The sequence below is a fragment of the Mustela nivalis genome, assembly GCF_964662115.1.
Source record: "Mustela nivalis genome assembly, chromosome: 5".
Taxonomy (NCBI): Eukaryota; Metazoa; Chordata; class Mammalia; order Carnivora; family Mustelidae; genus Mustela; species Mustela nivalis.
In genome coordinates, this window is record NC_139024.1 from 108,072,623 (window position 1) to 108,100,372 (window position 27,750).

At 34.4% G+C, this 27,750-nt stretch overlaps 1 long non-coding RNA gene across 1 annotated transcript; it reads left to right on the plus strand.

The window, feature by feature from the left end:
• On the plus strand, window positions 1–27,600 carry LOC309864607. The gene is made up of 3 exons (XR_014311646.1): window positions 1–84; window positions 410–547; window positions 27,317–27,600. It is a non-coding gene; the product is annotated as an uncharacterized lncRNA (long non-coding RNA).
• The last annotated feature ends 150 nt before the right edge of the window (window positions 27,601–27,750 follow it).

Below are 27,750 nucleotides of genomic sequence, written 5' to 3' on the forward strand. Positions count from 1 at the left end.
AAGTTTTTCCGGAAGGCATTCTTTTATTACCAAAGGGTTTTGAGGGTGGACAGCAAGCATTCTGGAAGCTAATCAAGTGAAATGGTGGGTTTTTACCATTCAATATGCAGAATTATTATTTATCGTCTTTCCTTCTTTTAGCTAAGTATGTTTTCCTAAAGTTCAGAATCCCTTGTTCAACTTCCACTGGCAATAATACTTGTCTTCTATTGTTGTGGAATGGTCAATCAGTAAGCTACTTGGGTTGGAGGTAACATATTTGGAATCCAACAAATTATCTTTTATTGATTTCTCCTTTTGTCTCATTTAATAATGTACTTTCAAAAGTACTGTTACCTAGATTTCTTATGACATTCTTGGATTTTGTGGCACAAAGAATTTTACATGTTGTTGGTTTTCTGTATTGTAGTTTCTTATTAAAAAAAAAAAAAAAGAAGAAGAGGAAGAAGAAGAAGAAGACTTAATCTAAGTCAATTGTCACTCATCCATCTGCAAAACACCATAAACAAATAATTTGACATTTCTCATCTACTCTGATCACCTCTAAGTTCTCATTGTCCTTTTCTCTATATATTGTTTTTATTGTATTATAAGAGAAGGATTTGATAATGGGGTAGAGAGAAACATATTTTATCCTTCAGCTCTAACTGCAATTATGAATAGATGTGATTTTATTCCTTATTAATATTTTATTTATAAGTCTTATATCAAACAGCAGTGCAGGTTTGCTTCCACAAAAACATAAGGAAAAATGGTACAAAAAAATTCTGTCTTTATAAACTCCCTGCAGTATTTCTTAATAGTTTTAATAATTATGTGTAGGAAAATGTTTTGCATATTTAAATCCTAGCTCTTCTATATCAGTAAGTCAAAATATGTTCTATAACTTTGATTTGTGAAAATGCCTATTGATGTTATTATCATTTCTCTTACCTAAGGATTAACATAATTTTTTAAGACAGTGAAGAGAGGGAAGAAAACCAGAAACATGAAGGATAGAGTTGGTGGGTAATGGAGTGCTTCAGGAAGTGTCTGTGCCTAATCTCTCTTATACCTTCTTGTCACTGGGGCAAGGATATGATATGGACTCTAGAAATGTTTGGTGAAATCTGAAAGTGAAGAGAATTTTGTTTCCTGATTCCCTACTAGTACTCTGGGAGATGAGACCTTTGCAAAATTTCCCAACACCACTTTGGTGTGACCACACTAGGGGAGTGTGCGGAACAGGAGGAAAAAGGACCTGACACAAATATGCCAAACTGCTTGTCACCCTAGCGTTGGATAAGGAAAGAGCTAAACATCCCTGCACTCAAAAATATGGGTAGTTTAATAAAAGGGACAACTTATAGATCTTGAAGGAGCCTTAGCTACATAGATTCTACCCCTTATGACCAGTTGGGAGGTCAGCCATCTTAGCAGATGCTACTATGGATGAAGAGAGCCACCCAGAACCGAAAGTCTCTAGACCTCAGCCAGATCCCAAATGCGCAGGGACCACTGATGACCAGATGCTTTCCTTGATGCCGTAACAGAATGTAAACTTCCAGAAACATAAACACTGTCCTAGGAAGGAAAAGAAACAAGACAAATATCTAAAATAACTGAACTGAACCTTACAGAGGACAAGAAATAATAAAGCAAATTTGCTTATGTCAAATTGACTACATTGTTGTTGGTGGTGTTGTTTTTGTAATATGTAAAAATGAAAAAGTTTAGATTAAGTTATCAAAAATAACGTTTCCAACCTGGCTGTTGTTTTTTTATTTGTTTTAAAAATATTTTATTTATTTATTTATTTGAGATAGAACAAGAGAGAGAACACAAGCAGGGCAGAGGGGCAGGGGAAGAGGGAGAAGCAGGCTCTTTGCCAAGCAGGGAGCCTGATGAAGGGTTTGATCCCAGGACCCAGAGATCACGAGCTGAGCCAGAAGCAGGCACTTAACTGAATGAGCTACCCAAGTGCCATATTGTTGTTATTTAAAAAATCATACCTGCTGTTTGTCATAATAAAAAAAAAAAACGAAAAACCAAAAAACCAAACCAAAACAAAACAAAAACCTGAATATGCTGGGAGGAATACAAAACAAGCATCAGATTAAAAAAAAAAGAAAAAAGATGATTTCAAGATGAGGGTATTCAAACGCTGCTAAGTACAAGGCAGGAATGCAGTTAACAGGGTGTGATTTAATTTTATGCATCAGCTTGAAGGGTGTATGTGGATGTGATTTAACACTGAAATGGGCAAACTTTGAGTAAAGCAGATTGCTCTCCATTATGTGAGTACCCCTCATTCAGTCACTTGAAGGCCTGAATAAAACAGAAATACCTGCCTTCCTGGGCAAGATGACATTCTCTCTTTGTCTGTTTTCTGCCTAGACTTGGAAAGTGATCTCCCCTGAATCTCTGCCTTCTAGCGTTTGGACTGGAACTGTACCATTAGCTCTTCTGAGTTGGAAGCCTCCTGTCCACACTGCAGGTTTTAGTCTGGCCAGCTTCCATAATCATACGCGCTAATTCTTTATAATAAATCACTTTCTGCATATGGAATCATATCAGTTTTGCTTCTCTGGAGAACCCTAAAACATGAGATTAATCCACTTTTATTTAACCATCAAATGACAGATGATCATCACTTGGTATTTGCTATATCATGCTAAGATATGCTACATGACATAAGTAAACTTGAACTGATTAGGTAAACTCATATGACATTTTTAAAACAAGTTGATAATGCAAGATTAAGATGTGTTCAATGTATCTTAAATTTAAAAATCTTGATGTCGGTGGCACAGCCATATCTTCCCATAAAATGGTACTAGAATCTCTGTCAAGAATGAATTTAGGATTAGAAGGATCACTTGTATAACCCATTATGACATTTCCTATGCTCTCATAGAGATGATTTCATTTGGCAAAAGATTTATGCTGCCTCTAAGAACATAAGGCAGATGACAAGCGCTGTTATAGTTGATATGGTCACTATTCAGATAGCAAGCCAGGATTCAGAAAATAGCTCTTCCCTTTGCCCAGGCTCTGCCCTACAGAGCAGCAGAACAACAGATCAATTCAGTCAATTTTGTCCCACATTTAAATGATTTGTGGAGAAGTTGAACCATTTTTAAGTTTTACATTAGACTAAAATATTAGCAGAATCTGATGTTTAAAGACTTGTTGTATTAATATTAATATGTAAGATAATTTTATTATACTGTAAAACATAGTGAATGCTGGAATGCCATTCTTCGAGTGAATGACAACTTTTTAAAATAACAATTATTTAAATATGATTAGCCAGATGATGCAAACATAGGAATATCATTTGCCTCATAAGTACACAGAAATTTTCAAGAATATATGAAGATAGAAAAGAAAAAAGCTATCTCTGTGGAAGACATGGCAAATAGTAACATCCAGACGTCAGAAGCTTTAAACATGGGTTGAGTGATCTCTTTTTATAATTTTTTTCCATCAATAAGTCTATCATTATCTCTATACAAATGCAAGGAAAGACATTCAATAGAAGCATGTAAGCAAAAAGTCAATTTACTTTTGTAAGAATCTTCCCCTTGGATCTTACTTGGTGACATAATTTCAACAAACAAAAAACTTTAAGACAAAGATTCTTTGCAGAAATTATTTATAACTTCACCAACTGGATCAATAAGCTTGTAACACAAACTTACATTATCCAGCCTTGAAGGCATCCCCATGCATATTGCGTTATGCGTCACCACTCTTATCTCTTCTCTGACACACTGTTATTTTCCTTCCTTAGGCAACCTCTGAATTCAGGTGATAACTAGATACAGTAGAAAATTTTCAAGTGTGATTCATAGGGAATGCTGTTTAACTATGTTTCCTTCCTTTTGTTCTTGTTGTTTGTTTTTATCTCTTCGATGATTAGTAAATTAAGCTGACTTCTATGAGTATACAATAAAACTACTTAAAATGGTTTCTAGAAGAAAACACAACATTTATCTGTTTCATTTCCTACATCCTACACTCCACAATGTTGTCCAACTCCACATAAAATCTCACGGCATTCTATTTTCTCCATACAAGCATTCAGTAGCCAGTGGTGGCCAAATTATTAAGTCTCCTGAAAACAAGAAAATCCTCCCGTTTTTGGTGTAGACCCAAAATATCCCCCTGGATGGTAAAGTGCATTTTTGTTTCCCTTAGCTGTGGCTCAGTAACAGCGAAAATTTGTGGTAACGTTACTCTTTCCTTCTCCCCTGGGGGAAGGCTGTATTTCCAGTATTTAAAATACTTTTTAAAGATTTTATTTATTTATTTGTCACAGAGAAAGAGAACACAAGGGGGGGGGGGTAGGGAGCAGCAGGCAGAAGCAAAGAGAGAAGACTTCCTGCTGAGCAGGAGCTCAAGGCCGGGGGTGGAGGGGGTGTTACTGCTTGATCACAGAACACTAAGATCATGACCTGAGCCTAAGGCAGACACTTTACCAACTGAGCCACCACCCAGACAGCCCTCCAGTATTTAAATTAATTTAACGTATAAATTCAGTTTGGGATTTGTCTCATATATATATATATATATGCATGTGAAAACTGGCACACCAATATACTGAGATGATGAATCCCATTATCTGTGGAAAATATACATAAACCTTCTGTGTTTAAGCTGTGGACTGTTTTTATAGAATATATAACATTCAGCAAATGAATTATCACATGGCCAATCAAGTGTGTTGTCATTACTTTTCTTGTTTATCCTTTCTTATTAGATTCTAAGTTTGTGAAGACAGAAGAACACGTTTGACTTGTTCAGGGATGTAACCACACCATGAGGCATAGTACCTGCCACAGAATAGGTTCTGGATAAATGTTTATTGATTGATTGATTAAATGAGCACCTACTCTCTCTTATATAAATTATATCAATTCAGCTTTCTTATTCATCTTGCTCCTTTTCCATAAATATACTTTCCTCACAGCACAATATATTTTTTGATTGGATTATTTAACTAATAATAAAGTTGAAATACAGATATTATATGTCCTCTTTTTCACTACAATTGGATTTTTGCTACGCTATAATAAAACCAACAATAATTATGTGCTAGCTCTAAGAAGAAATACAAGCTGCTATAAAGATACAAAAATTTATAAACCATGGTTAAGTTTGCATAAAAAAAGTCTAATTTAGCTGACATGATAATATTTAATCAACTGAAGAGTCATATGAAAAATAAAATATTTAAGCAATAGTTCAAAACAAAGATAGAAAAACTATAAAATGTGACATTCACTTGATTTTCAGTATCAGATTTTCTATAAAATTGAGGTAAAACTTCAAAAGAGTAGTATTTTAGTATTTTACAAATCAAGGAAATCATCATAAAGAAGGCAGACTGTGGCCTGTTCTAAAGCTGTTAAGAATTGTACATGGAGGGGCACCTGGGTGCCTCAGTGGGTTAAGCCTCTGCCTTTGGCTCAGGTCATGATCTCGGTGTCCTGGGATGGAGCCCTGCATTGGGCTCTCCATTCTGCGGGGAACCTGCTTTCCCCTCGCCCTGTGCCTGCCTCTCTGCCTACCAGTGATCTCTCTCTCTCTGTCAAATAAATTAAAAAAAAAAAAATTGTACATGAACCGACCATAGCAGCAACTGGCTTCATATGCAGAATTTGAATTCTCTTATCTATTTACCTTAATCGAGTTTTTATTGTATAGAATAAAAGTCCAACACAACTTGGAAGAGGTTAAACCTGGAAGAGGTTTTCTAATTTAAACCTTCCTTTATCATATATCATATTTGTTTTTTGTTTGTTTGCTTTTTTTTCCCCTAAATATTTTATTTATTTATTTGAGAGAGAGAGCATGCACACGAGCAAGAGGGAGGAACAGAAGTGGAAGGAAAAGCAGGCTCCCGGTTGAGCAGGAAGCCAGACACTGGGCTTGATCCCAGGACCCTGAGATTATGACTAGAGCTGAAGGCAGTCGCTGAACCAGCTGAGCAACCCAGGCACCCCATATGACATTATATTTGTTAGAAATCTTTTCCAAAGTCACATTTTCCTAAGTCCCAGTCTGAGGGCTGGCATTGGATAACTTAGGACATAGAAAAGCAGCCCACACAGCAGTTCTCTGTCCAAGACAAATCCTGGAAATAAAAAGAAGCTGAGATATGTATTTCCATTCCCTCTTTAATTTATGGATAAAACACATACACTTCTACTCAGAGTAGGAGTAAATAGATGGGTGAAGGAGATAGGGCTGGGAGTGTCATGTTAATAGATAACCCTCCACCTAGAAGGAAACATCAAAGGAGGGAATAAAGGTTTCCCTAAATACTTATAAGTCTCTTTGTCCAGATCATTGCTTCTGATGGAAATAGGATTTTGGTTACTTTTGCTTGTTTATTTGCTTACTTGATTTTATTTCATAATGAAATGCAGCTAAATGACAAGGTTATTAATTTTGATGTAAGAAGAATATGGAGTCTATTCATCAAGTCTTGGCCCAACAGTTTTTTACTCAGTATTTTACCATGGTGTGCTTTAAATCAACCTTTTAAAATTGGAGAACATATCAGCTGTATTTTCTCCAATATAATTATTTTGTATACTCTTATTCTTAGAATGATTCAGCAAATTTAAATATATGATAACAATTAATATACCATCTTTGGTGACAACAATCAATGGTATGTCTTGGAAAATATTACTCTTTCTTTGAGTATTTGGTTATGAGAATGGACTAAAACAGTGTGTGTGTGTATGTGCGCGCGCACGCGCGTGCACACACATGCACTTAATTGGATTTATCTCTGTAAATAAAAATGGAAGGTCTCCATAAAGATATGACTTGTGAGCTTAATAGTAAAATGAGTCAAGCATGTGAAGATCTGTGTGAAGAGAGAACAGATATAAAAAATTTTGGAGGGTACAAAAAATATGACTTTATTAAGGAACTGAGGAAGGTTGTCAATGGGACAGGACTAGACTGAGTTAGAGTAGCAATAGTAAGCAGAAAAGCTGGAGAATTAGCCCAGAAGGAAGTTAGGAAGTTAACTTTGGATCATGGAAAGAAGTGTAGTTTTTATTTTAAGAACACTGAAAACCCATTAAAGAGTTTAAACATGGAAATAAAAGAATGTAATTTACATTTGTAATAGAGTGTTTCTCTGTTTAAGGCTGGTTGGGTAAGAGAAGAGCAAAGTGAAATGAGGGATTTCATATTTGTCTACAGGAAGAAGATTTTGGCTTGGACTAGTAAAGGGTTTTCAGTAAAACTTTAATATTCCTTGAGTGTTTTACAGCAACTTCTCTACCAGAATAACTCTTGCTTATCTTTCAAGTTTCAGCATTAAGATGCTACTGAGAGAAAAGATTAAATTGTCAAAAGAATAAACTTGAGGATAATGGCAATATTATGTATTGCCAAATATATGTATCAAGGCAAACATATGTATTGAGGTCATTCTATGTTCAAAGTATATTAAGACGTAAGATAATACATATGTTACAAAAGATGCCATCAGTAATTTATAATTAAGTAGAAAAAATCTCAAAAGCATTAATAATTGTTAAAGGATTTAACAAAAAAATTCTTTAAAGTAGGTAAGCCAGGGGTGCCTGGGTGGCTCAGTGGGTTAAAGCCTCTGTCTTCGGCTTGGGTCATGATCGCGGGGTCCTGGGATGGAGCTCCGCATTGGGCTTTCTCCTCACAGGGAGCCTGCCTACTCCTCTCTCTGCCTGTCTCTGCCTACTTATGATCTCTATCAAATAAATAAATAAAAATCTTAAAAAAAAAGGTAAGTAAGCCAAAAAAGTTTAAAATTGAATTATAAGAAAAATCACTTTCAGCAGTTAATCTGGAAAAATATTATGAGGGAAAAATCATTGATTTGTAACCTAAAGTTTAGACCTTGACATGCTAGTAATTTTTGAAAAATCATAAAGGATGAAGAAAAATTACAGATAAAGAACCACTTTGTGAGTACACTGAAGGCATGCAAGTAAAAAGAAAAAAAGCTTCACATTGGCTGTAACACAGAAATGTATAAAAGGGAGAAGAGTATGAAAATAGTATTGGGAAACTGAATTTAAAAAGTTCTTAAATGCAAAGCTAAAAACTGTGAGATAATAAAATGTTGAGTTCAGACCTATACTTCAAGAAGATCATTTTGGTAGCAGTGGAGGTGAGGATGGAGTCCAAGGGGGAAAGATATGGCCCTAAGCCAAGACCGCACCAAGAGTTAAGTGGAAAGATACAACTAAAATACATTTCAAGAACTTGTTTTCTTTTTCTTTTTCTTTCTTTCTTTCTTTCTTTTATTTTTTTTAATGTAGGGGACAAATGACAGAGATAACTAAGGTTTTGCATTTTAGTTTATTTAAAATAACAGTAATAGTTTCCATCTTCTATATTTCTCTTTAAATGTTTGTATTCCACAGATAGTTGGAAATATGGACTTCATTTCTGATCGTGATCCTGACTGAATTACTCAATTTAAGAGAGAAATGGTGAGAGGAATTCACTGTAATTTGTGGCAAGTCGAGATCTTTGAGGAAAGCATGCAGTTACAGAAAAGCAGTGACTAATAATGAGTTTGCAAGATGGAGAAAATGAGGTCATACCAAAGTAGATGAGGAGTTCTAAGAGTGGTAGGTTGGGACCGAGAAACAAAGAAATAATAACTAGATCTATGAAGGGAGAACATTTGTAAGAATGAGAGAGCAAAGCAGAAGAGAGTATGAGTGCTATAGAGGTGCAAGGAAATTATAAAAGAAAATAGCCATAGAAGTTTTTAAGGAGGTGGTAAATAGAGAAACTGAAGCTATCAGCTCACTAAAACGCCAAGGTATAGGTAGAATTAAAGAGCAAAGAATAGTGGGGAACAGGAATTTTACTAGAAGGACATTTACTGCCCTATGACCCAGCAATTGCACTATTGGGTATTTACCCTAAAGATACAAACGTAGTGATCCAAAGGGGCACATGCACCCGAATGTTTATAGCAGCAATGTCCACAATAGCCAAACTATGGAAAGAACCTAGATGTCCATCAACAGATGAATGGATCAAGAAGATGTGGTATATATACACAATGGAATACTATGCAGCCATCAAAAGAAATAAAATCTTGCCATTTGCGACAACATGGATGGAACTAGAGCGAATCATGCTTAGCGAAATAAGTCAAGCAGAGAAAGACAACTATCATATGATCTCCCTGATATGAGGAAGTGGTGATGCAACATGGGGGCTTAAGTGGGTAAGAGAAGAATAAATGAAACAAGATGGGATTGGGAGGGAGACAAACCATAAGTGAATCTTAATCTCACAAAACAAACTGAGGGTTGCTGAGGGGAGGGGGTTTGGGAGAAGGGAGTGGGATTATGGACATTGGGGAGGGTATGTGCTTTGGTGAGTGTTGTGAAGTGTGTAAACCTGGTGATTCACAGACCTGTACCCCTGGGGATAAAAATATATGTTTATAAAAAATTAAAAAATTAAAAACAAACAAACAAAAAACCAAAAATGAAAAAAAAAAAAAAAAAAAAAAGAAGGACATTTAATAACATCTGTGTGACATGGTCAGGGTTAAGGGTCTGCACATGTTTTCCTGAAATGCTACCCAAGCCTTAACGGAGTCCAGAATATCTGACAAATTCAAAGAAAATACAATTAACATTGTCTTTTCATTTCTCATTCACATTCAGATGCAATTCCTCATCTTCAGTTAGATTGTAAAATCACAAACACATATGACACATATGTCACTAAAGGAATTGATGAAGAAAGTAAATCTCAGGAAAATATCTCATTAAAAATTTCTGACAAAGCAGGAACTGGATATGAATGAAAAATTACAAATATGTCATTGTCAAAGAGCATAATTTAGTAGGGGAACTCTGCTTCCTAGAATATATTTTACTAGAACTATTCCTAATTTCCATATGGTAAAAATTTTATTGACTACCATTAACAGATAAATGCAGTTACGTGGATTATCATTTGTCTCACATCTGGCTCTGAAAAGAAGAATCCCATGGGCTTTAATGATTTTAATTTTACAAAGATATTTTGCAATTACTATTCAAAAGGAGGAAAAGAATTAAACAAAAATAGATTTTACTGCAATATGTTTGCTAAAGAGTGAGACCCCACATTTTCATGTCTATCATGAATATGCTTAAGGAAATATAGTCTATCTAACAATAGCTGGTTTTACAAAAGAAAACTGACTATTTAAATAATTCCATTTAGAGGGTTAGAATGTAGAACACCAAAAAATGGTGAAAACCAAAAAATTAGAAAACCAAAAAATTAATAAATTAATGAATACATTCATTAATAAATTCATGAGTAAGAAAAAAATTTCAATTTAACATTAACTGCAAAGGTTGACTTCAAAAAAGACACGGTATATTGATAATTTACATTAACAAAGTAGCCATGATCTCATGCATATATATTCTAAAAAAGTCACATTCCATTGATTGCTAATTCCAGATGTAAAGATTATATTTCTTACACTTTAAATATAATTAGACTTTATTACAAAGAAGTGACAACAAAATGAAACATATATGTATTTTTAAATGAATTAAGAAAAATTTTGATTAATACTTGGAAAAATGACTTCATAGTGAAACAACTTACATGGGAAACTATAATGTATTTTAAAATAATGCTTTTTATTGTAGTCAATCGTTTCCATATTACACATTATTAAATAACAAAATTATAATTTGAGATTATAAAATACAATTAATTGCTTTTCCTTTTGTTTTATCCTATTTTTTTCAGTTTTATGTTTGCATATTTAGAATGTACTCTACATGCACTTACTTGCAGAAACTAAAATTCCAGGTCAATTATAAAAACTGAATAAAACTTTTTGAGAAAAAAATATACTAAGTTTAAAAAGAATGGAAACATTTTATTAGGAAACATACTGAATTGTTAAAAGAGTTGATTTTAAAAGTCACAACAGGAAAATAAAGAAAACAATTTCTAGAAGTCTGTGTGGTGACGAATGTTAACTTGACTTTCTGATCCTTTGACAAAGTATACAAATACAGAATCATTATGCTGTATACCTAAAACCAGTATGTCATAAGTCAGTTATATGTCAAAGAAAGAATAGAAAACAGATCCCCTCAAAACCCCACATTTTCATATCTATCATGAGTATGCTTAAGGAAATATATTCTATCTTTTACACAAATATAACTCACATATTATATCTGCTCACTCAAGCCATATTTAAACCAGTGGGGAGTTTGGCTTTCCACAAAGGCCCATTAAGGGTGAAACAAAACTTTCAACCCCTCTTGGAACATGTATGATGATATCAGTCTGAACATTCAGACCAAGTTTAGGTTTGGGCATGATTTTCATTTTCTGTGAAGTGACTACAACACTTCATAATTGGTCATACAAATACAATTCTAATAATATTTGGTTATCCACTCAGTTTTAACACTATTATGAATAACTCAAAAGAGGGGTGTAGTAACCTAACACAGAACTCTGAATTTAGTTCAATTTACTTTTTTCTTATAATTATTGTGTATGGCTTAGTTTCTTTCTTTCTTTCTTTTTAATTTTTATTCACAGCATTCACCACACATGGCTTAGGTTCTTAAGTTGAAACTTCTTGCTGAAACAAAGATAGACATACATGTTTAAATGGTGTCTGCTTAAAGGAAAGAGTTTCTTAGTGTCATTTTTATGATTTTAGGAATAATGCATTTGATACTACATTCCAGTAACAGTTCTAATGTAAATGTGCTTAGTTTACAAAATACATTAAGGGACGAAATAATTTCTGAAAAAAGAATTGAAGTCTAACATGCATAAAATAAATTCAGGAGTCAATAGAATTCTTGATAAAAATATAAAACTTATAACACTTGGGCAATTAAAGTTAACATACCAGTCAACATTGTTTAGTCCTTAATGTATGCCAAGACACAGGAGGAAGAATATTCTATTAGGACCCCTCTGAGTGAAAAGGTTTAGCTCCTGCAAGGAGCTGCCCTTAAAACTTGACTTTGACTTTAGTAAAATGAGTGCCCTTTTATTTCTCTCTCCCTCTAAATACAACTCCAAAAGAGTATTTCAGAAGAAAATCTAAAGAGGAACAGTAAGAAGCCAGTGCAGACCAGGGGAAGCAACAGTAATTAATTACCCTTTGAGCTGTTTTCATTGTTTACATGAGAATAATCAATTGATAACTTGGAGTAATCAGGCAGTCAGCAGGGAATCTCTCCACTCTGGACAAGTCAGTGAAGAGACAGCTCTGACTTGCATCTTATCCTCTGGGGCTCTCTGACTCTGGGTGGGAGCCCCTGCAACTGACATCCACTCTTGACACATCTGAACCTAGCCAACATCAAGAGCCAAATCTCATCACTCAACTCAGCCTTTGTGAATTCCCTCATAAAATGATAAATTTGAACCGCATAAAATTGCTATTTTGCAGGTCAAAAACAGTAAAAAATCAGCATTTTTTTTAATGGATCAGTAATATCTTTCTTTTTGATGTAATAAAAGTAATTGACACCTCTTTCGGGTGTCATTCAGTCCAGTGACCTCATCATAATTTTAATTCTGCAACTCGAGGCCTGTGACACTAGAATTGTTTTTTGTATACTAATAAAGTATTTCAAGTAGTAGAGAGACTTATAATAAAATTAATCAATAACTTAATACTACAAGCCAAAATTCTCTGAGTTTGTTACAATTTTATAATGCTCACAAGGGAAGTTTAGAGGAGAACTAATCTGTTTATGAACATGTATTTAGTTTTTGAAGTCTAGGTACACACATAAGCCATCAATGAATGATAAGTATAATTTTCACAATGATATTATTAACTATTTTTCTGGTTTAAACTTTATATCAGAAAATTACTACTAGATTAAATTTAAGTCAAAATCATCTATGAGCAGCTATAAATATAAAGTGGCACCTCATGAAATAAGTAGATTGATATTTGGAAAAATCTCATATTTTGTGGGAGGTTGGGAAAAAATGAGGCTCCCTAAAATTCTGTCAGCAGAGCTATAAGATTATAGGACAATCATGTAGTTTGGGGCTTGGAAGCAGGCAGATAAATTTTTGAAGTAAGTTATCTGTACTGGTAGTCAAAAAAATCAGGATGCACAACAAATAATAATTTATTATTATTAAAAAACTTTCAAGAGTACTTCCTGATAGGGCATACTTATTGAGTACATATAATATATTGATATTTTCCAAATGCTGTTATGTATATAACATTGGTCTTCTATTTTAATCAGGCAAATAACATTAAGTGAGTTACATTTATGTACACTAAAAAAGGCAACAGCAATCTTGGTTTTCTGCTTGCAGTTTGAAAGCAAGAGGGGACCAGTAACAAAATAGCTTTTAAAATTCCACTCTCCATGGCACCTGGGTGGCTCAGAGGGCTAAGCCTCTGCCTTCAGCTCAGGTCATGATCTCAGGGTCCTGGGATCGAGCCCCATATTGGGCTCTCTGCTCAGCAGGGAGCCCGCTTCTTCCTCTCTCTCTGCCTGGCTGCTTGTGCTCTCTCTCTCTCTGTCAAATAAATTTAAAAAATCCATTCTCCACTTGTCTTTATTGACTTATGTCTTTTTTTTAATTGACCTCACCAATAAATGATCCATTCTTTGTTTTAAAAATTGAGCTCAAGAAGATATCAACTCTCAATACATTTGGTGGCATTTAGTTTTAATGCTTATGTCAGGCATTTCTTTTTATAAATTTTGGGGCAAGTAAGGTTTACTCTTTGGTTGTTTCCCTGCACATGTGGCCCGTCCTAGTTAGTCACAGACACAGTGAACATTCCGTACAGTCTCCTGTCTAGGAACAGTGAGACGTAGATCACACACAGGGTTAGACTCTGCAAGGGAGGGTGACTTGAGATGCAGCGCCGAAGTCAAAAGGATCTACTCCTGAAGCTGTGAGGGCTAGTGGGCCCTTTAAAGACAATGGCTACAAGGGGCAATGCAGTGGTAAATGCCTCATTGTTGCAAAAGGAGAAATGATTGACCAGTTTAAACAAGCTTTAGCTTATCAGTTCTGGGTAGCTCTATGAAGGTTGACTGATTGTTTAATGTCAAGTACATTTTGAATTTTAGAAACTTGTGTTAGCCCATTGAGACAGTTATCTTGAGCCCAGAGAGTATAGTTGAGTCCCCAGAGTAAACTATAACTATTTCCTATTGATTTTAACTAATTTTCAAAAGCTAATTGTCTACTTTATATTTTCTTAAGACCGAACTAGTTGCTATCTTTAATTTTTCATACTTTACTGGCTGAATGTTTTGGAAATTAGCTACTTCATGAAGCCTTGCGTTCTTTAAAGGAATTAGCTTCCCTGATGGATCTGATTAAGAGGAATTTTTAAAGCCGGTACACAGTGTGTTGTTACTACCTTCATATATATGCGTTTGAATTAAGAGTTGGACATTTTTAAATAATAAAATAAGAATACTTTAAAATGATAAAGTTGGAATCAACAATGATCGTGTAACTTATGATTATTTGTGCATGAAATAACATGGGTATGAGCATTTATAAAGTAAGAAATAGAGATATTTCAAGAAGAAATTGGAATAACCCCATTTATCCTTCTCAGTTATTCAACATTTTTAAGAATATAGAAGAATTAGTAATGTAATTTAAAAGTTATATATAATTTATATACCTAGCAAACACTATATCACTGAAACAGTAAAAATATTTTTAAATGTTTATGGAAACATTAAAAAATTAATAATTTGATGATAAAAACTTGGGTAGTCTAAAAGTAGGTAATTCTATATTCCTAAAATAAAATAGTATTAAATACTAAAACAGAAATCAAATAGAGTATTAAAAAAATCTTACTAAAGTTAAACAGAACATTTTGAAAAATTTAAAGAGGATATTACAAAATGTTTGATAAATAAACTAAATGAATAGATGACACATAATTACCTCTAGAATTTAGCAAATTTAGTGCTCAGAGAAAATTCATAGCCCTAATATTTATACTTATTTATATTAGTAGGCAAAAATGAAAATTATTAATGCTCATAAATCAAAAGGTCATAAAGAGAAAATCAAAGAACAGAATACAAATATAAGCAGAAATTAATTAATTACAAAACTAAAGAAGTGGAACTAATGGATATGTACAAGTATCAGTGTATTGAGAAAAAAACACATAGTAGAAGTTAATATTTATTTCCATTATATTTTTATACAATATTAGTAGTAATTAAGGGCTAGAAATTTCAACTTGTAAAATTACCATACTCAGAATGGATTATAAACAAAGAAACATATCATCTAAAACTATAAACTTCTAGAAGAAATATTTTTTCATTTTGTTAATCAAAGATTCATTCAACTTAGTAACAAAAGCAGGATTTATTTAAAAAAAAGTAATTTTTTTTCTAAATTAAGTGCTTCTGCTCTTAAAATATACCATAAAGAGATATGCTATTGCATATCTGATAAAATACTTATACCCAGGGTATATAAACAACTCAAAATTAAGTAATAAAAATGGAAAAATCTAATTTAAAAACACATAAGATTTGAACAGTTACTTCAACAGGGAAGATACCAAGTGAACAGAAGGAAATATATTTAACATTGTTAGTCATTATGAAAATGTCAATTAAAACCATAATAAGACACCACAACACATCTATTAGAAATGATCCCATTATATATTGGTAAAGATGTGGAATGACTGGAATACTCATATGCTGCTCCGGGGACAATAAGATTAATGTCTTTGGAAGTCAGTTTAGCAGTTTTCTAGAAAGTTTCAACATGTACTAAATATATACCCAGTCAGCTTCATTTTAATTTATTTACCCAAAAGGAATGAAAGGAAATTACAATACATTATGTATACATTTAAATGTCCATAGCAGCTTTATTCTTTTTTTTTTTTAATTTCTTTTCAGCGTAACAGTATTCATTGTTTTTGCACCACACCCAGTGCTCCATGCAATACGTGCCCTCCTTAATACCCACCACCTGGTTCCCCCAACCTCCCATCCCCCACCCCCTTCAAAACCCTCAGGTTGTTTTTCAGAGTCCATAGTCTCTCATGGTTCACCTCCCCTTCCAGTTTCCCTCAACTCCCTTCTCTCCATCTCCCCATGTCCTCCATGTTATTTGTTATGCTCCGCAAATAAGTGAAACCATATGAAGCTTAATTCTTAATAACCAGAAACAGAAAACCACACAAATGTCCATCAACTGGTGAATGAAGAAATAGATTGTGGTATGTCCATATAATGGAACAAAAACATGGATGAATAATCAATATAATTACACTGAATTAAAAATAACAAAACGTGTCCATATGGTATATTTTCATTAATATAAAATTCTTAAAATGTAAATGCATATATAGTGATGAAGTTGTTACTAGTTGTCAATGGAGAGAGTATGGGGAAGGGGGCAAGGAGGGACAGGAGGAAGGGATTACAAAACAGCACAAGAACGCTTCTGGAAGTTAATATTTATATATTCATTATTCTGATTATATTGATGATCTCTTTGGGTAGACAGATGACAGAAAGAGGATAGATTAATAAGTGTATTTACATAGGTGTCAAAACTTATAAAATTATCTGCAACTCATTGAATGTCAATCGTACCTAATAAGATGGTTACAGAAACATTAAATGGCCTCTGTAATGAGACCATTTGTACTATCTGGTTGGCAAAGGCTTTACAAAACGTTACCCAACAGGTGAAGTCATACAAAAATAAAGTCCTGCTATTTCTTGTTATTGTATGAATTCTTATGAACTCTAGAGTTTAAATTAGCCTTATATATCAAATACACGAATTTCCACTGTATATTCAATAGGTATTAGTGTAAGAGGATATTAAAATGATAATCTTTAAGCAGTGTCTGAATTTTCAGACTTGAAACACAACAACTATTGTCAGGTACCTCCATATCCCAAAACTAAATGTTAATCGGCCAGTATAAGAACATCTACAATACTATAAAATCCTTTTGGCCAACCTGAGCTATCGCTCGCCTGTGGGTAGAGTCCAAGTAAAATGTTTGAGAAGACTGTTAAGTTGGCAGGTTGTGCATGGTGCAGAGCCCTGACAGCTCTTTTAGGTGTTTTTATTTTTTTATTTTTTTATTTTTTTCCCCTCAACGGGGATTCAAGGGAGCCACATAAACATCTTGACCTGTGCCTTGACATTGTGGGGAGGTAGGATATGATGTTTATGATTTAATGGCTGCATTAATCATTGGATAGATGCTTTGCAGTGGATGAAATAAATCTCATGGGGGCAAGCTGCCCTTTATCCAAGGGCAGGACTAAGACTTATTGGATTTTCTGTTCACCTGAATCAACCCCAAGTTATTTTTAAGAGGACCCTAAACAATAAGGGGGGGGTGGAATCAGCCTCTAAAATTCAGCAGGGAAAAAATAAAGGAAAAATTTTCCATTATCATTTTATATACATGATCCTTATTATAATGTTCTGGAAACTCCCTGTGAAGTAATATTTAGCATTTTTATCAGGATTATTTACATAGAGGAAATGGTGGGCTTTTGATTTATGAAAAGAAACTTGATAACTTTCTTTTATCTAGAGCTATGAAAATAAACTGGGTGTACACATGCTCAGTGATGCACAAATGACAACCACAGCCATAGCAGGTGCAAATGAGCATGACAACCAAAGGAAAGTAATTCTAAATAAGACTGCTGACTTTTCCATATTTCCTCTAATTTTTAAAAACTATTTGCAGTTACTGATTTTTTTTTTCTTCAGAGTATATTTAGACCCCTGATAATGCCATAGTCCTAGTAAAAGGGCAAATAAGCAAACCTGATTTTTCCCACCAAGAAAGGACAGACATTTGAATTTGAGATTTGACCAAATAATCTCTTGGGAGAAAGAAAGAGCAACTTTTTTTTTTTTTTCTTTGCTAACTTTTAATTGTTTTTGCCTTACTGGGCCCCATGGTTGGTTCAATTCCCTGCATCATATGTGGCTTTGGTGTTTCCCTTCACTCAACTCTTACATTATGCTAGTAAGAAAGTCTGTTGTATAGTGTTAACAAGAAAGGAATCATAGTCTTAACTATGGAATACAGGAGAGACACTAAGCAAGTCAATGTATTTCAAGGATAATTTAAAATTTTTATATGTTTTGTTATTATTTGGCAGCAGGAAGTTAGAAGGGACAGTGCATTTCCTCTTTGTATACTCTAACATCTTGCTTTAGGAATCATTTGTGGCATCCCGTATAATTTAATTAACACTGTGTTGGGAGCAAGCCTAAGCAGAACATGATAGCCATAAACAGTATGCCTCTAGGATACTCAAAATTCTTTTGTTTCCCAATGACTTCCTCAAGGTCCATACTTTGCTGCTAAGAATTTAGAGAATTTTCATTGATCTTTCCAAAAAAATGTAGGCATTACCAGAGTGGTATTGTTTTGCATTTGTTGATGTAAACTTTCTTTAACTGGAACCCATCTATTCTATACATCCCAGCACACATTTGAACTTTCCAGTTCAATGACACTACCCTACAGTTTTTCAGCTCTGGGACAAATTTCATTTCATTCCCTTTTAGTTTACTTTTACACATCTCAAAGGAATTAAAGTAGTGAAACGTCAAGACAGGGGCTCAGAAAGTCACCTTGCAAATCTAGCTCTCTCCCCTGAATCTTTTGCAACCACTGAAATATCTATATAGATTCAAAAAATAGATGAAATTTTAGAAGACTAAAAAATATCACTAAGATTTACACAAAAGTAGAATGTAAGGGAAAATCTACAGACTAAAGTTTTTAATAAAAGTTATAGAGTTAGTTGATATGATTTAGCTTTTAAAAAATAATTACTTGATATTTAAAGAAACTTATGGTGTATGTATATAAAACAGAACATATATGCAAGTATAAATATATACAAAGAAACAGATTGAGAGTGCTTCTGTGTCCTATTTAATTATAATTCATTACCTGAATAGGAGAGTACCTTTGAACATCTAATTTATATTTGTATTATGTTAAATATAAATAAAGCTCTAGGAAAATGCATCTAAAATAAAGGACACTCATTTTGAGTCACTCATATTTATCAAGATACCTTCAATAAGTCTCAAGAAGATATAGATACTGTGACACAAAAACAAAAAAAAAAAAAAACCTTTATAAAAATTGAAAATAATGAGATTTATTCATTTAGCTTTCCTAACATTTGTTTTTAGGAAACAACTTACTAGATTTCATAATGGGATTTTCATCAACACAAAAGTAGACAGTGTTCTGGTCTAAAATCAAACACACTCTCTATTTTGTAATGATGACTAAAAAAGCAAATTAGGACCATAAAGAAATATAATAGTGAAACACCAGATTTTGAAAAAAACTTTAAAATATTGTGATAACTCTTTTTTTGTTTGTTTGTTTTTGTTTTAAAGATTTTATTTATTTGTCAGAGAGAGAGTGAGCACAGGCAGACAGAATGGCAGGCAGAGGGAGAAGCAGGCTCCCTGCTGAGCAAGGAGCCTGATGTGGAACTAGATCCCAGGACACTGGGATCATGACCAGAGCTGAAGGCAGACGCTTAACCAACTGAGCCACCCAGGCGTCCCTATTGTGATAACTCTTAGAAATAGCTATGTCCATTAAAGAGCATAATTAACCTCATTAAAACATGGTGGTTCTCTCTGCCTCAACTGAGCTGGTCCCAACTTGGCCTGCTTTGGGATAGTTGAGCTTCAGAACCTCTGTCACATATTTCTGTGCCTAATTTAAGCTGCAATTTCTCAGAAGATATGGTGTATCATTTTTCTACTCAGAGCTACCTCTGAGTATGTTGAACAACATGTTAAACAACATGGGAAATTCTGGACGGATTTTTCCATCAAACATGCAGTCAAGGGAAACTTGTGAAGGCAGGTAACAATCTGCACACTTTCCAGTTTTCTCCATAAACACTTCATACTAAACTCCCACTCACCACTACAAGTCTTCTCTTCCCCAGCTCTACTTACTGGGCTGGTGGTGTGGGGTTCTCTGTACCATGGTTTGCTAAGCACTTTTATTTTTTTTAATTTTTTATTTTTTTATAAACATATATTTTTATCCCCAGGGGTACAGGTCTGTGAATCATCAGGTTTACACACTTCACAGCACTCACCAAAGCACATACCCTCCCCAATGTCCATAAATCCCACCCCCTACCCCCAACTTTTTAAAGGGAACTCAAACTATTTTTCATCTGTCTATTTACCTATCATATTATCACTTATCTATTATCTATCCATCTATCTAATTCATCAATCAATTAGAAAGCTATAACTATTATGTAAACATCAAGTTTACTTAAATTAACATGTGTCTACATGCAGGAGTATTTATTTTTAATGAGTTTACTGTAATCATGTGCATATTTTAAAATTTAGTAAAGACAAAGTTGGAAACTAGTATGCAGTGTCATTATATACAAATTGCTTATAATCCCAGTTTATTAAATTTTGTGTTCAGAGTCATTTTGACAAGATTACTTATGTTATTTTAGGGGCCCGGGCAAGCTGGCTTATAATGTACTACTATGGCATATTAATTAGTTTGAATTTAGGATACTTGGGAAACACTCAGACCCACCTCTGTCTCCCCAAAAGTGGTAAATAAATCTCCCATATGAAAAGTACCCTTCCTGTAATAACAAGAAGGCATTCATATCACCAGAGCCAGGGACTTTAAAACAGAGAAAGCTGTAGAAACAAACCTCGTTAACTTTTTTACTAATCTACTACGTCTGCTCAAATTCCACTTAGAATTCCTTACTAATTAAGTTCTCTAACACCTGCTTTCTTTATCCTGTTAATGCTTCACAAATTTATTATCTCTTTGTCTAAAATGTATATAAACTGCCTACTTTGGTCATTTCTTTCAGTCTCAATTTCATTATTGGTCTTCATGTTTACATAATAAAATTTTTTTTTTCTCCTCTTGTTAATCTGCCTCACATCAACTTAATTCCTAAATCAGGGGAAGAACCTTGAGAAAAGAATGAAATTTCTTCCTCCTCTATAATATCTTTATATAATAACAATAATTTTAAAATTTCCATTCTGGTATTAAAACAGTACAGAAAACTTTATCATAAAATCTTATAACATTTAATATTTTATTTAGCATTTTATCACCTATGTCAAAAAAGGTAATAGGAGTTTGAACAAGCACGTTCCATGAAATTTAATTTCAATCTGTATTAGAGTGTAAGCTTTGATATTGGCTAAACTTTATATTGCTCTGCCTACCCATCTATATAATAGAAACCATAATGTGTTCTATTTGCATCACTGGAATGTTAATGAGGATTAGTGAATCAATACATAAGTCGAGTGCTCTTAGGAAACAATTTGGTTGTAAAGAATCACTGCAGAGTAGAGTTCAGAGAGTTATATGATGTAGAACAGGCTTTATTGAGAATAGAGTATGTTTCAGTGATCTTGTAAATTGCCCCATTAGGTATCAGATTTCACTTTTTCCAGTTTATTGACATGAAATAATCTTCCAAAGTAGACAAGAGACATTTGTCAATGTCTATTTGTATCATGCAATTGCAACTAAATAGGCATGGCAAATACATTTCAGTCAAGTGGGCATTTCATACGTGTTAGCCAATGTGCTGATATATAGGATATAGGGAGGAGATGGGCCATTTGTGATGAATTCAATTGACTTCATTCCACACCAATGGACTCTGAATAGCTGAAAGTACCCTCCCTTCCACAACCAATCTACTGCCTAAGATTGACCCAACTGCTTTCAAAATAACATGTAGCAATTACCCTTTCACATGTTTTATGTGAACATGTCCATTTATGAGAGAAAAGAGATTATGAATTATCGATGCCCTTGTTTTTTCCCTTAATAAAGGAGGATTTTTTTTTTTTTTAAACATTCTGACACCTTATTTATCTCCTGCAAGGAAGAATCAGTCTCACCAAAACTTCGCTAGAACAAATTGTTTCAGGCTTTGGTAAAGGTGTTTACATTTTACTTAAAAAAAAAAAAAAAAGTGCTATTGAAGGACAATAACTTGCAAATGCCTTTCTTAGTAAAGAAGTCAAATCCACAAAAAAGAAAGTATCTAATATTTTTGTTAATGGGGTCAGAACAATCAATTATTTTACATAAAAAGTGACATAGGGGGTGCCTGGCTAGCTCAGTCAGTTAAGCGTCTGCCTTTGGCTCAGGTCATGATCTTAGGGTCCTGGCATTAAACCCCATGTTGGGCTCCCTGCTGAGTGGGGAGTCTGCTTCTCCCTCTCCCTCTTTGCTCCTCCCCCTGCTTGTGCTCTCTCCCTCTCTCTATTTCTCAAATAAATAAATAAAATCTTTAAAATAAGAAAACTGACATAGGTTTGTCCTCTGTGCTGTTGTGGCATTTTTTATTAATGACTAGTTCAAAAGCAGATTTATCAAAATCTCTTTTGCATGTTCATTGTTGTTACAATGGGCATCTAGAGATAGATGCACAATATTTCATCTTACTTATTTATTTTTTTAATTTTATTTATTTGACAGAGATATAGCAAGAGAAGGAACACAAGCAGGGGAAGGAGGAGAGGAGAAGCAGGCTTCCCGCTGAGCAGGGAGCCCAATGCAGGGCTTGATCCCAGGACCTGAGGATCATGACCTGAGCTGAAGGCAGACACTTAATGACTAAGCTACCCAGGCATCCTTCATCTTACTTTAAAAAATATTCCTTCAGGAATATTAACTTTGTTCCCCAGTTTGCTCTGAAGAATGTATACCTTGGTAGGCAAAGTGCTGAAAAAACCCAAAGGGTGCCTGTCCTCCTATGGAATTGTGTTCTGGAATTGGGCTTCTAATTTTACCAGTTGGTGAGAGCTGGTTGTCCTTTTTCACTATGTGGCTAGATGCTTTGCTACTTCTGAGTATGCCTAGATAGCATGTATAATTTCCATTGTTCCCTAAAGAAACAAGCCCTGGAAGTAGGTATGACTTAAGTCTTCTGCTTTGTTGTTGTAAACAGACAAAACAAATCCGAACATCTCCAAATAAACTAATAAGCTTTTCTGCTTTTCACAACGTATCACCTGGCTTAATGGTCATAAACTAGGAGAACTCTCAGCTTATATAATTCTACACTAATATTTATCTTTAGAACTAGACATTTAACATAAGCATATCTGTTAGGTTTTAAATGAATAGTTTAGTTAAATATTTATTTTTTGATTTTAGAAAAGTATATTATATTACTTAAATTGTACTTATCATCACCCATAGTTTAAATCAACATAATGAAGTAAAGGACCCTGACAGTTGGAATGATGCATATCTGCTAAGCTCTAGGAATTGGCAGAAAAAATGTTTATTAAGACTGAGGCTGAGGGGCACCTTGGTGGTTTAGTGGGTTAAGTGTCTGTCTCCAGCTCAGGTCATGATCCCAGAGTCCTGGGATTGAGACCCGAGTCGGGCTTCTACTAAAAAGGCAGCCTGCGTCTTCCTTTCTCACTGCCATTCCCCTGATTGTGCTCTCAATGAGCACATACACTCTCTCTCTCAAATAAATAACTAAATTCTTGAAAAAAGAAAAGACTGAGGCTTGTAGAAGTACCATATTCACATGCCAATACATTTGTTATTTGAGAAGGTGTTAATTAAACAGTAGTACCATAAGTAATTCAAGAGTCCAAATTATGATAATTTAAATAGGGGTCAGTGATGGGTCTGGATATTTTCTGTATGTATATTTTCTGTTAGGAAGTCATCTGAAATTTATATTATACAAAACTTCTTTTACAAGCAGAATTTTTAGTTTAGTTTGTATTGATTGTTCTCTTGAACATTTTACTTCCAAATAAGGTGCCCATCATAGTAATCTTTTGGAATTAATTTCTAAACAACAAATTATATCCAAATTACATCCTTTATCTGCAGAAAAAACTGGAACTATATTTTGAAAATCTCTGTTTATCAAATAAATGGTATCACAGAGATCTTAGCAAAAAAGAGTTTAACTTTCTTCAATGTTAATTTCTAGATAATATAATTTAGCTTTTAATCACTGTTGCTAGATATGGCTGTTATATGAACACATACACAATTTTTTTTTCTACTTAAGGTTTCCTTCTTTTTTTTTTTTAAGATTTTATTTATTTATTTGACAGAGAGAGACAAAGTGAGAGAGGGAACACAAGCAGGGGGAGTAGGAGAGGGAGAAGCGGGCTTCTCACCAAGCAGAGAACCCAACGTGGGGCTCAATGCCAGGACCCCGAGATCATGACCCAAGCAGAAGGCAGATGTCCAATGACTGAGCCATCCAGGTGTCCCTATTTTTTTTTTCTTTTTTAAAGGAGAGAGACAGAGGGAAAGGGAAAAACAGACTTCCTGCTGAGCAAGGAGCCTGGCGTGGGACCCAATCCCAGAACCCTAGGCTCATGACCTGAGCCAAAAGCAGGTGTTTAACCTACTGAGCCACCCAGGCACCCTTATATATCACCGTCCAGCAGCGATTATAACAACCCTCCATCTGGTTGGGTTTCAAAAAAGCAGGCGCTTTATTTCATATGGCCATCACTTATATAGGGGAGCTAAGCCAATCAGCATAGACAGCGATATGCATCCACCAATCTTAAGCTTGTTACCAAGTACCCACAGCATAGCAATAGTTCAACAGCCAATAGGTAGTACTTCCTGTTTACGATCAGTCACTCTAGACACACCTTCTGGCAAATCTCCAGGCGCCATTTTGCAAAGCTCTGCGGTTGATGGATCTCCGGGCCCCTGGAGCATCCACCCTCGACACTTATATACACTATTTTTTTTCCCATATTTTTAAAATTAACATATAGTATTATTTCTTTCAGTGGTACAGGTCTGTAATTCATCAGTCTTACACAATACACAGCATTCACCACAACACACAATCTCTCCAAAGTCCATCACCCAGCCATCCCATCCTTCCCACCCCACTTCATTCCAGCAACCCTCAGCTTGTTTCCTGAGATTAAGAGTCTCTTATGGTTGGTCTCACTATCTGGTTTCATCTTCATTTTTTCCTCTTTTCCCTTATGATCCCCCACCTTGTTTCTCAAATTCCACATATAGGTGAAAGCATATGATAATTGTCTTTCTCTGATCCACTTCTCTCACTTAGCATAATACCCTCTAGTTCCATCCACATTATTGCAAGTGGCAAGATTTTATTTTTGATGGCTGCATACTATTCCATTTGTGTGTGTGGGGGGGTGTGTCACATCTTTATCCAAATGGACATCTGGGCTCCTTCCATAGTTTAGCTATTGTGGACATTGCTGCTATAAACACTGAGGTACAGTTGCCCCTTTGGATCACTTTATAACTTTGAGGTAAATACCTAGTAGTGCAATTGCTGGGTGAGAATAGCTCTACTTTTTCCATTTTCTGAGAAAACTCCATACTGTTTTCCAGAATGGCTGTTCCAGCTTGCATTCCCATCAAGAGTGTAAGGTGGTTTCCCTTTCTCCATGTCCTGATCAACATCTGTCATTTCCTGACTTCCTAATTTTAGCCATTCTAAATGGTGTGAGGTTGTATCCTCATTGTGGTTATTATTTGTATTTCCCTGATGCTGAGTAATGTGGAGCCCTTTTTCATGTGTCTGTTGGCCATCTGGATGTCTTCTTTGCAGAAATGTCTGTTACTGTTCTCTGTCCATTTCTTGATTGGATTATTTGTTCTTTGGGTGTTGAGTTTGATAAATTCTCTATAGATTTTGGATACTAGCCCTTTATCTGATATGTCATTTGCAAATACTTTCTCCCATTCTTTTCGTTGTCTTTTGGTTTTGTCAACTGTTCCCTTTGCTTTGCAAAAATTTTTATCTTGATGAAGTCCTGATAGTTCATTTTTGCCCTTGCTTCCCTTGCCTTTGGCAATGTGTCTAGAAAGAAATAGCTGTGGCAGAAGTCACAGAGGTTGTTGCCTGTGTTCTCCTCAAGGACTTTGATGGATTCCTGTCTCACATTTAGGTTTTTGATCCATTTTGAGTCTATTTTTGTGCGTGGAGTAAGGAAATGGTCCAGTCTCATTCTTCTGCATGTGGCTGCCCAATTCTCCCAACACGATTTGTTGAAGAGACTATCTTTCTTCCACTAGAAATTCTTTCCTGCTTTGTTGAAGATTAGTTGATCATAGAGTTGAGGGTCCATCTGGGTTCTCTAGTCTGTTCCATAGGTCTATGTGTCTGTTTTTGTGTATGTTCCCCTGAATTGCCAGAAGAATGTTGAAAAAGAAAACCAAAGCTGGTGGTATCACAATTCTGGACTTCAAGCTCTATTACAAAGCTCTAATCATAAATTCAGTATGGTATTAGTTTGGGGATTCTACAAAAGTTGAAAAAAATAGCTTTGATTTCAAAAATTCTACATATGTCTATTTAAAGACTACCATAAAATAAAGGTAAAAAAGAAAATTGAATGTTGGAAAATAATTAAATTCACCAGCTTCTGCTGAAAATAATGTCTTCAATAAATTTATACTGAAATTTCATTCTAAATTTTAAAAAATTATGAAAAATTGATGAGAGTCTTCAAATAAAGCACATTTTTAAATTTATCCAGATTGAGTTGTGTCATTGGTAACTTATAAAATACAATGTATAACTGCTATTATTTGTATAAATTCACATACTTTTAAATTATTGATTTGGAGGCCCCTAGGAGGCTCAGTTGATGAAGCTATTGACTTGATTTCCACTCAGGTCATGATCTCGGGGTCCTGTGATCTAGCCTGGATTCAGGTCTTGGCTCAAAGGGGAAATCTACTCATCTCACTCTCCTATCCTACTCATCTCCTTCCCCCTCCCATGACAAGTCAGATAAATAAATAAGTAAATCTTTAAAAAATAAATAAATTATTGATTTTAACTTTTCAATTACTTCTCCAAGTCAGTAGCCTAACAATACTGCAGTTTCCTGTGAATGCACACAAAATATATTTCAGTTGCTAAGAATAACTATGAAAAATATAATACTGGTAATAGAAAAATTGAAACAGTGATCTTAAGACAAATCCATTGTATTGTAATGAAGTAAATTTGCTATTGAAATTATATGTAAATTATACATCAGTAATATTAACATTTTATCCCTATTCAGAATGGATGATATTTACTATAAGGAATATCGGGAAAAATGGTCAATAAAAATCAACAGAAAGTTTTAGAATGTGAGCTAATTAAAACTAAAAAGAATTGTAAGAAATATAGTCAATATATGCCTCTTATCTCTCCCTCTTTTTTTTTTTTTTTTCTTTCAGGATTATATCCTTATAAGGAGATGCATTTAACTACATCACTGAGACTCACAAATGCACAGATACATATACCCTACTTACTTCATGACCATTCAAAATTAAGTGTTTTAAGAGAAGATCGTAGGGGAAAAGCCCATTGCAAGGATGTGTGAATGCATCAGAAGGCAAATTTCAAAAAAGGCACATGCAAATAATAAATGCCTTTTGTTTCACCATGCAGACAAAATCCATTCCAATTTGGGTTACCTCCTCTTTATGTGATGAACAAAATTAAAACAAAAACAAAAACAAGCTAGCATCACTGAATTTATTTCTTCATAAAATTTAATTTCTTACCACATTGCAATGGCTAAATTTTGAAGTTGGCATGTCCTTTACTTATAATATTTTTCTTGGGGAACATTTGCTTCCTAAATATTACATAGTTATAGAAGGCA